Raw genomic sequence first — 11,791 nt, 5'->3', positions numbered from 1 at the left:
GGGCCAACCCGGTCAGGCGGGTGCGGGTCGACCTCACAGTGCTCCTTGCGGGTTGAGCTCTTCTCCTGCTCTCCCCGCCCCCCACCTTCAAATGCCGGCATCCGGGGTCCGGTTTTATAGTGTTGCGTCTGCTCGCCCCGCCCCTTTTGTGACGTCATTGGCGGGTCAGCGCGGGTCTATAAACGGACCTCCAGAAGCGGGTATTAGCAGGGCGGGTTAGGGTCGGGTGCGGGTCAGGGAAACCCTGACCCGCACATCACTAGTAACTAGTCCTGCTGCAAACTTTTTATTACTGTACCCCCCACCTGCAAAATTTCAGAATGTAACAATTATATCACATGTTCTAAGGGTGAAGCTCTGTAGAGAGACTAGTGCCGCACTAAATACAGGATCCAGTTTGGAAATTGGCTTTATCAACACTTTCTTTCCCTCAGGATTTAGGTTTGACTGAAGTTGAACCGTTTCATGTGAATTTAAAGGGGTGGTTCAACTCTTTCTAGAATGGCCAGTTCTTAGCAGCTTTTTTTAAATGATTTAACTTTCCAGCTTTCAAATGGGGGTCAGTGACCCCATCTCAAAACAAATGCTCCACAATGCTACGAATGTATTGTTACTTCTCTTTCTATTCAGCTCCTCTCCCATTCATATTGCAGTCACTTATTGAAATCAATGCATGGTTGCTAGGGTCATTTGATTCCTAGCGACTACATTGCAGAAATTGCAAAAACAGCTGTTGAATAAAAAATAAAAAAACCTCAAAATTACAATTACAATTCTACACACAATACATATATGCACATAATACATATATACAAAATCAAAGAATGCTGCTCATCCCCATGTTGCAATTAAAACCAGTTGAGCGCATGGGTGTGTGGCTTATATCATATATTGAACTAAACAAATTACCCCAGCACTTCTATTAAATAGCTTTTAGGAAAAAACAGATTGAAAAGAGTATGGTCTTTCTCCTCCCAAAGAAAATACTCTTTTCACTTAGTTCGGACTGATGCATGGACACTGCCTTGGTGGGCATGTGCTTATGTGTACTTTGTACAAACCATGTAACTAAAAGGGGGTTATTTATCAAAGTCCGAATTTATCTCAATATTTTCTGAAAAAAACTCTGACCAAATCCACACGGGTTTTTTGGGCTTATTTATTAATACGCTTTCCCGAGAATTTTGATTGCGGGGAAAAAAATCCAGATTTTCAAAAAACCCAGCGCACATCAACAAAAATCATTGGGAATTCTCCCGTGGACTTATATGCAACCTCGACAGGTCTGAGATGCTGGATTTTCAGATTTGGACTTTTCCATCCTCTGGCTTTAATAAATTCCGAAAAATTCGTGATTTAAAAAAAAAATCACGATTTTTTTGTGATTCTTTTGCATTCGGAGTTTAGTGTATATATTTATATAATACACAAAAGCCATGAATATCCTGTAAATTATATCCTTATAAACGGTGAGTTCTGATGTCATCAGTTATAAACGGTGAGTTCTGATGTCATTTCTGTCACATGACTCATTGAAATTTGTGTATTATAATAAATAAAGTACCCCAAGTTGTAAAATATGAGGATATTAGAAGTTACCTCGGAGTTCCATGACCTGTATAAATACACTCGGCCTTCGGCCTCGTGTTTTTATATGGTCATGAAACTCCTCGGTAACTTATAATATCCCTATATTTTAAAAAAGGGGGTACTTTATTCACTATATAATTTGGCAGTTTAGACAGTGTATGCACCTTATTTTACAAATTCCCAACTCCATGAGCTCGTGTCAAAAAGTGAGGTATTTTTCCCCTTTAACATTTAAAGGTACTTACCCTGTTTACGTGAAAATCTTATTTGCTTGACATTGGATGACTTTTTGTACTTTTTTGTACGGAGGAAAGAAACGATATCCACCAAGCATTATTAATCTTGGATTGTATATTCTGTGTGTTTCATTGTGCAGCTCTCTTGTTGAACTACAACATTGTTACCTTGTTGGGGGGGCTCTATGTCCCAGAGCTGCACAGTGAAGGCCTAACATAATGGGAGGTTGAATCCCTTATTTTTAATTGTCTTCATTTTTATGACCCAGATGTATTTGTTAAAAGCTGTAAATTTGGTACATAACGGAGCTTCACTGTCTGTATCCGGCATAATCCATCGTGTGCAATTTTTAATCTTTTATACCATAAAAACATGACCAGCACTTTAACATGGTGTTTCCATCAGAATTGTATTATGTATCTGCTATGAATAACGTTTACACTGCTCTTTTAATTAGTAGGGCTTCAGTGCTTAACTAATAAAAAATCTCATTGTATACCTCCTATTTACCTCTGCCGTTTTTGGTGTTAACCACAAATAGATATATTTGTTGAAGATAACAATGTTTTTTATTTTTTTTTCATGGTAGAATCCCTTTCATTGAGATCTTGTGTAAAATCTCAGAACTGCAACTCCCATGCCATTTGCCTTTAAGTGGGAGCTCCGGTAAAGTGCCTTTCTGCCTTGATTTCTGCAGGACACTGCCAACTAGTGGTCAGTCAAAGGAATACATATACATTGGTAGCCAATATGTTTAGCCATTGGTTTTGCCATTGGGGGTTTTAATACTCCTTTAAAGCCAAGTTTTTAGGAAAGCCGATATATATGTATATAGTGAATAAGTACCCCCTATTGTAAAATATAAGGATATTATAAGTAGGGATGCACCGAATCCACTGATTTGGATTCAGCCGAACCCCCGAATCCTTCCTGAAAATTTGCCCGAGAACCGAATCCTAATTTGCATATGCAAATTAGGTATGGGAAAGGGAAAACATATTTTACTTCCTTGTTTTGTGATAAAAAGTCATGTGATTTCCCTCCCCGCGACTAATTTTCATATGCAAATTAGGATTCAGTTCGGCTGGGCAGAAGGATTCGGGCAATTCCAAATCCTTCTGAAAAAGGCCGAATCCTGGATTCGATGCATCCCTAATTATAAGTCACAGAGGAGTTCCATGACCATATAGAAAAGCACACGGTAGAGTACTTTTAAACAGGTCATGGAACTCCCTAGGCTTTTGTAAGCTTCATTGACTTTCGGCAACGCAAGGGAGGCCCCGCTACTCCAGGAAATTCGGCACGGCCGGGTCCCCCTTAAGCACCGGGCCCGGTATAGTTGTGCCCCCCTGATGGCGGCCCTTGACGATCATTATGGGTTTGGAAGTCGGGAGGAGCATATGCAAATTCGGTATTCATCCGAATCTTTCACGGAGGATTCAGGGGTTCGGACGAATCCAAAATAGTGGATTCGGTGCATCCCTTAAATACATAATAGCAGTCAAATATGGTTGACACTGAGACGCATAATAGCTGAAAGAAGCTAAGAATTGGCAACCATGTGTGCAACGTGTCCCCATGGCAACAAAGCCCCTTAAGAGGTAGGGGAATAGACTGCCCAAATGAAGCCTCTGACGAAGTCCTAAAGCGACGAAACGCGTAAGGTGAAGGCAATGACGTCATCTCCAAGTGCCCCAGGATTGTTACAGCGTGGTGTAAGCAACGCGGGTCGGAGCTGAAACCAAAATACCAGCTTGCAAAGTAACACAGACTCTAGAGGGAAAGAGGAGATCTGATGCGCCTTTTTAAAACTTCTCAAATGTGAGTGAATAGATGTTTTTTTTACATACACGTAATAAAAAGGTTTTATACTATTATTTGCTCTCTACATCTTCTAACAGTATATGGTAAACACCCTGATTATTCTGATGAATGAGTTTTAAAGCTTAAGGGCTGGGACACACTGGGCGATTCGTTTTCCGAAGTCGCCCGAAGTTTCCTCGTGATGCAACTTCGGGCGACTTCGGAAAACGAATCGCCGTGTGTGATTAGCGCCGGCGACTTTTCATTTTATCCAGGCGCAGAGTGAGGGGAGGCATTCGGGGAGAAAAGTCGCTGCGATTAGTCGCCAGGCGACTAAATCTCCCCAAATCGCCCAGTGTGTCCCTACCCTAAATGCTTGTAAGTACCCAACTTTAAGTAAAACACGTGGTGAATATAAGAAGTAATCTGACACCTTATAGTGAGTTTTTGGGAGAGTGTGGAACTACAGCAACCAACAACCCACTACACTTTAGTAATGTGCAGGTCAGGGTTTTCCTGACCCGCCCCCGACCTGCTCCAGCCCACGCCCTTTTATAGACCCGTGCTGACCCGTCGATGACGTCACAATGATGTCACAAAAGGGGCGGGGCGAGCAGATGTGAGACTATAAAACCGGAAGTGAGAAGCCGGCATTTGAAGGTGGCGGGTGGGGAGAGCAGGAGAAGAGTTCAACCTGCACCCACTCGTGAAGAGCAGGTTGACCCGAACCTGGCCGACCCGCGGGTATTGGGCCGGCCCGCACATCACTACTACACTTAGATTTCTTTTATGCTGCATTCTTGTTTCTCCTAGCACTGACTCATACAGACTTTGAATTGCACTTTTAATAATTTCACAAATTATTTAAGTTAATGTAACTAAAACCTGCCCATCAGTGCAATACTGATACAAATTAAAATATGCTTAAGCATCAGCAGTACAATCAATTAAAACCACTGAATTCCAGGCACATTGACATGGGCGGTATTTGGTTGGTAGTTCAAAATCTGAAATAGCACCACGTTTGTCTATGCAAACTGGGTTTGTGCTCTTATTTAAATGTATCTTCCCCCCCATTATTCATTCAATAAAGGCATTACGTATATCTGCAGTGTTGTATATAAATTAACAATATGAGATGAATTAAAGGAGAACTAAACCCTAAAGTTACAAAAAAACCCTACCCCCCCTACCCTATATAAACCACCCTCCCCCAGCCTAAGTGTTACCCCGGGCAAATGGCCCTTAAGTCTTTACTTACCCCTCCGTTACAGATTCTGTCCAGCGGAGTTCACGGGTGACATCTTCAGCCGCTTCGGTAATCTTCGGAATGAGACTGGCGCTTCTGCAATTTTCGTGAGTTTCGGTGCAGGCACAGTTGTCACGATACAGGAAATTGCTCCAACTGCGCATACGCGATACGGCACTTACTTCCCAAGATTATCGAAGAGAAGGTGGCGCCCGTGTTTTAACTCAGTGCCCATAATATATATAATTAATGAATGTAATTTGAGCTCTCAAGCAACGTTATTTCTATTGATCACGGCTTTCAAGGGAGGCCCGCAAATAAAAAGCAGAGTCTGTGTGAGTCTGTAAGAATTCAATGCGTCTACTCCTGTGCTCCCCTGCGGCTGAACTCATGAAACCGGAATGCAGGGGAGCGCAGCTAAAGACGCTCATCTGTAAGAGGCCGTACAACATGGTGTAGTGTAAGGATGTTCAGCTGCATTGCCCTATCTATTGCTTCCAGAGCAACACAACATTAAATATCACCTTCCACTGGCCAATCCTCATTCACTGGATTCTACACCCCAATTTAGGGCGATGGTGCATTGGGCCAATAAATACTGGACAAATGCTATGAAGGTATTTTTTGCATAGCAGCAGAGGTTTTTCCCATAGGCAACAAAACATATCATGTTCATTACTCTTCAACTGTGCCTGGCTGGTGGGGCCTACTCCTTCCCAGCTATAGTCAGGTGATCCCACTGGTGGCTAATAAAAGGGCAACCACGTTTGGGAGTTTTACTTTGAAAGCAGCAAGTAAGTTGCAGGTAAAATGTATAATGAAGCAATAGAATTCTTAATGAATCAGATGAAAACTGAGCGTAGGACTGGCCAGATATGGGATGACTTTGACGTAGTTGGCCAGATTAAATATATTGCAATATATGGACAAACAATCCCTGTTTTGTTTAAAGGGTAAGGCATTTTTAGTATCTTAAGGCACAAAATGTTTCAATGTCCTTGATAATGGGTTGAGTGCAAAGGACTCTTGTGTTCGTCTATGGGGCCTACTCCTCCCCATACTCTGGAAAAACATCCAACCTTAAGATTTCAAAGGGATCCATTAGAACAGTGTCCAGAGGCCCAAATTTAAGGGATTCAGTCATGGAAAAACTTTTTTTTTACATAATGCATCAGTTAATAGCTCTCCTCCAGTAGAATCCTTCATGGAAATACGTTTTTTAAAAAGAGCAAACACATTTTTTTATAGTTACTTTTGAAATTGAACATGGAGCTAGACATGTTGTCAGTTTCCCAGGTGCCCCTAGTTGTGTGACTTTGATAAAGGTCATTCTTTACTATGGCACTACAAGTTGGAGAGATATCAACTAGAGATGTGTGGGTCGGCCCCATACCCACGGGACCCCCATTTGCGGGTGGCGAGTTGTACTGCCGGCTTCCGTTTTTATAGAAACTTTCCTGCTTACCTTTTGTGAAATCATCGGTGGGGTGGGCCTATAGAGGGAACCCGGAGGTCCGGCGGGCCTCAATATTTTCTGTAATTGGGGGTCACAATTTCCCTTTCTCTCAGGTTTGGAGTGTGGGGGGTATAGACCAAATGTATTCATTTCTTTCAATACCTTATTTGCTGTACAACTTCTCATAGTAACCCTCCTATTTACAACTGAACTGCAATATAAAATGATGTTACACAACTGTGTTTGTATAGGAATAGTTTTTTATTTAAAGAGTTTCAGTGTAGACTGGGCACAACTAGGTAACACTTTTCTTTAGCAAAAAGCTGGACAAGACGTATGACTACGTTGATTCTCTATATAATGGTCAAAACAGAGGAACAGATGGCAAAGGTCAGTGGGGGGGGGGGGTTTAGGAGAATCTTGCAGTAATGTAGAATCTATAAGCAAACAAGATCAATTGTAATAAGTGTGCATAGGGTTTTGTTTCGGAAGCAAATAAAATGACCAATAAGATTGAACTGGGAATGTGAAGCCATTCTTAGGGCTTTGGCTACTGAACCAGCAAACATGGCAGGTGAGTCAGTTGCGCCTGATCTTCCATTTTTTTTAATTAACATAAAAATACATAATTGCTGTGTCTTTGGGGCATATGGAGATAAGTGCTTAGGGCTCTTAAACATGGAAATTTGCCTCTATTGAATTGCAAGTTAAATTCATCAAATCATGGGTATTGGAAAGTACCACTTAAAGGGTTGGTTCATCTTCAGAACATAAGTCTAAATTTAAATAGCCCCAGTCGGAAGAAGCATTTTTGTAATGTATCTTTATTATTTTAAATGGATAGTTTTGAATCTACAGACCATACTGTATAAGCTGTGGATCTCTGCTGCTAAAAGTCTCTCTCCTCTGCTGCCTCTCAGTAGGGATCACTGACACGGCTTTCCATTCTGCCCATACAGAAAGCTGACACTGATCTGGTCACTGATCTGTGCGGGGTCGGCCCAATACCCACAGGTCAGGGTTGACCTCGCACATTCCTTTCCGGGTTGTGGACGGGTGCGGGTTGAGCTCTTCTGACTGCTCTCCCCGCCCACGACCTTCCAAATGCCGGCTTACGACTTCCGGGTTGAGCATTTATAGACGCGCGCCTCTCACCCTGCCCCTTTTGTGACATCATCGGCGGGACATGTCGGCGCGGATCTATAAAAGGAACCTGCAAGTCGGGCTCGGGTGGTGGGAGGGCAAGCAGGGTCGCTATCAGGGGGCACAGGGGGTACAAGTCTACTGGGCCCAGGCCTGAAGGGGGGCCCGCAGTGCTGAACTTTTCGAAAGAGCTGGACCCTCCTTGACAACGCCGAAGCTGTGCCGTCTCCTTTCGAAGCCCTGAACAGCCGAAATTTGTAAGTGCCGAAAAGCCGAATCAGTGAAAAGACCCAAAGTCACAAAAACAGCCGAAATTTAAGTCCTTAAGCGGTGAAAAGACCCGAAGTCACAAAGGGTCCTGAAGCCACGAGTTCAATTCCTGTGAACACCAATGTGTGTTTCTTATTTTTTTTAATCCCCTGGCCACCAATGTATTATTTTAATACTCTATAGGCCCCTGCCACCAATATTTTTTGAAAAAAATATTCTTGGGGGACAATTTTTTTTAACTTGTAAGGGGGCCCCTGGCACCAATATTTTTTGAAAAAATATTCTTTGGGGCCCCAATTTTTTTTTACTTGTAAGGGGGGCCCTGGCACCAATGCTTTTTTTAAAAAAAAAAAACTTTTATGGGGGGGCCTGGCACCAATGTGTTTTTTTTACTTATAGAGGGACCCTGGTCCCCAATAGTTTTTTATAACTTGTGTGTGTGTGGGGGGGTTACCTTTTTAGCACTGATGTCTGTGTGGTCTTTTAAATGTGATGTGGAGTGGGCGGGATCTGGGGCGAGGCTTGGGGCCAGGGTGGGCCCAGAAGATTTTGTTGTACGGGGCCTGATTTCTAATGGCGGTCCTGAGGGTGGGTAGGTTGGGAAAAGCCTGACCCGCATATCACTACTGCACATGCCTCCCCTCTCCTGCTTTATTTGCATTTCACTAATGCGATTGGCTAAATCTTGCCAGCCAATCCCATCAAAGATGAGCAAATGAAACAGGAGAAATAAGCATGTGCACAGCCAGTTCAGTGTGATTTTTTTTTTGTTTGGCTGCCTACTGACTCCGGGCTGGGAAATCCCCTACAGAGAGCGGAGAGCACAGAAAAGAGAACTTGAGCAGGGCTGATCTGTGGCTTATCATGTCTGTAGCTTCAAAACTAAACATTTAAAATAAACGTTTTATTTCACAGGGTCTATCCAAATGTAGAATAATGGTCCAGTGAACATCCTATTTAACAGACCCAAATGCTGGTGGGAACAATCGGGCAGAATCAAATGGAACTGATTATTAGCGCGTGGTTTTCGATACGCACAAAACATAAATACCCGTGTGTAAGAGCCCTGGGAGACTGTAGCACAAAGAAAGCAGTAGCAAGGGCAGTGTTTAGGGATAAGACACTGTTAAAGGCAAGCTCATTTATAAAAGCCACATTAGCTGTAGTCTCAATTAGTTTACAGAAACGTATAGCAGAATATAAACACAGGGTCTAATCTTGCTGTATTAGTGAGACTACGATAGAGATCCCCGCTGTGCCACCTCCCCAATGAGAGACACTGCTGCTCATTTATAGGCAGTCTTACTGGATACAAAACAGTAGAAACATGGCAATAACGTGCAGTCAGCATTACTTCCATAAAGGAGAACTAAACCATAAAAATTAATATGGCTAAAAATGCCGTATTTTATATACTGAACTTTAGGCACCAGCCAACAATTTCAGCTTCTCAATAGCAGCAATGATCCAGGACTTCAAACTTGTCACAGGGGGTCACCATCTTGGAAAGTGTCTGTGACACTCACATGCTCAGTGGGCTCTGAGCAGCTGTTGAGAAGCTAAGCTTAGAGGTCGTCACTAATTATCCAGCAGAAAATGAGGTTGGTCTGTAATATAAGCTGATGCTACAAGACTGACTATTGAATTCTGATGCCAATTACACTGGTTTCTGTGCTGCCATGTAGTAATTATCTGTATTAATTACTGATCAGCCTTATATTGTGACATTTCTTGTCTATGTATACTGCCTTGGGCTGGTACAGAAGCCCAAAACATCATGTACAACATTTCTAGCTACTTCTTTAGTTAAGCTTAAGTTCTCCTTTAAGGCCACAGAACAATTACTTGTTACAAAGTCCCATCGAAGAAAGCAGCCGTTCTACATTTAAGCATTTTATTTTGTTCCATAATGACATATTTCCCAGGCCAGCAGATATTTAGGCCGGGCCCATTATTATTCAATCTACTTACAGAATCTTCATCACCGGTACTTTGCATATACATTTCTTAACAGTGTAAAAAAAAAAATGATGGAAATAGATTTCTGGATGGACAAAACTCTGGCTGTTTCTAGGTCAAGCCTACATTAGTTCTATTGTTGTTAATACACAATTTTAGTGACTTTTTCACACACGACACTTGCGGCCCAATACACACACTAACAAGATCTGAGATAATATACTGGGCTCGGTATAGGTACTAGGTGAGTGGATATAGAGAATACCCGGAGAGCACACTTTGTCTTTAAAATCTCGTATCTTTATTTGCAGAAAATACAGGTTTCGACTACATCGGCCTTCATCGGGTGCAGTGGAGTTAGTCCACAATAGGTGAAATAGGTGAAACAGCCCGACCATGCACTGCCCTGCCATTTGGGTTTCTGGCAAACTGCTACATTGGCCGTGCGGGAACAAATTTGAGAAATAGGTATCCTCACTTTAAAGGGATACTGTCATGGGAAAAAACATTTTTTTCAAAATGAATCAGTTAATAGTGCTGCTGCAGCAGAATTTTGCACTGAAATTCATTTTTCAAAAGAGCAAACAGATTTTTTTATATTCAATTTTGAAATCTGACATGGGGCTAGACATTTTGTCAATTTCCCAGCTGCCCCAAGTCATGTGACTTGTGCTCTGATAAACTTCAATCACTCTTTACTGCTGTACTGCAAGTTGGAGTGATATCACCCCCCTCCCCTTTTCCCCCCAGCAGCCAAACAAAAGAACAATGGGAAGGTAACCAGATAACAGCTCCCTAACACAAGATAACAGCTGCCTGGTTGATCTAAGAACAACACTCAATAGTAAAAACCCATGTCCCACTGAGACGGAAAAACAGCAGCCTGCCAGAAAGCATTTCTCTCCTAAAGTGCAGGCACAAGTCACATGCCCAGGGGCAGCTGGGAAATTGACAAAATGTCTAGCCCCATGTCAGATTTCAAAATTGAATATAAAAAAATCTGTTTGCTCTTTTGAGAAATGGATTTCAGTGCAGAATTCTGCTGGAGCAGCACTATTAACTGATTCATTTTGAAAAAAAACTTTTTTCCCATGACAGTATCCCTTTAAGGAGGATGAATTAACTTTCATGTAGACTCTCATAAAAATGCAATTTGGAGTTGAAACTCACTGACCCATTGCTGCTCCACAGCTCCTGGCAACGCTGATGGATTCAATCACAACACAAATGGTGGCTAATTCCCTCCAAGACTATTGCAACCCTGCACTGTGATCTCTGTTAAAGACAAAGGTTTCTAGGGAAGAAAATGTAACTGTAACAGCCTTCACAGCACCTACAAATGCCACTCAAACCAAACAATGGCTACGCAAACTTGTCAGAACCTGGTCTGTGGGTTTACAAGCAGCTTGCAATGTTCCCAGCGAATGTATCTGGGGTATAATTAGCAGATCATACTGCAAGAGCACTGTAAAACTGACACCACTTTTTATTATACACATTAACAAAGTATGTTGATTTCAAGTGGACAATACAAAGCAGTAATACAACCACAACGCCTTACTCCCTCAGTCTGTTTTGCTCTGAGTGTGCAATAGACCCCGAGAGGCTTATTGTATCCTATCCTGCACCTTATTCATAACATTGTGGCTTAAAAATTATAAAATTTAAAAATCCCAGCCATTTCTAGGAGCATGAATACTGACGGCAGCAGCAGGTAAAGTTCTGCAGCGGGTCGGATCTTAGGGGCCGATTCACTAACTTCGAGTGAAGGATTCGAAGTAAAAAAACTTCGAATTTCGAAGTATTTTTTGGGCTACTTCGACCATCGAATGGGCTACTTCGACCTTGACTTCGAATCGAACTATTCGAACTAAAAATCGTTCGACTATTCGACCATTCGATAGTCGAAGTACTGTCTCTTTAAAAAAAAACTTCGACCCCCTAGTTCGCCATCTAAAAGCTACCAAAGTCAATGTTAACCTATGGGGAAGGTCCCCATAGGCTTGCCTAACTTTTTTTGATCGAAGGATATTCCTTCGGTCGTTGGATTTAAATCCTTCGAATCGTTCGATTAGAAGGATTTA

This window comes from Xenopus laevis, chromosome 7S, assembly GCF_017654675.1.
Source record: "Xenopus laevis strain J_2021 chromosome 7S, Xenopus_laevis_v10.1, whole genome shotgun sequence".
NCBI classification, from domain to species: Eukaryota; Metazoa; Chordata; class Amphibia; order Anura; family Pipidae; genus Xenopus; species Xenopus laevis.
This window is presented reverse-complemented; position numbering follows the sequence as displayed.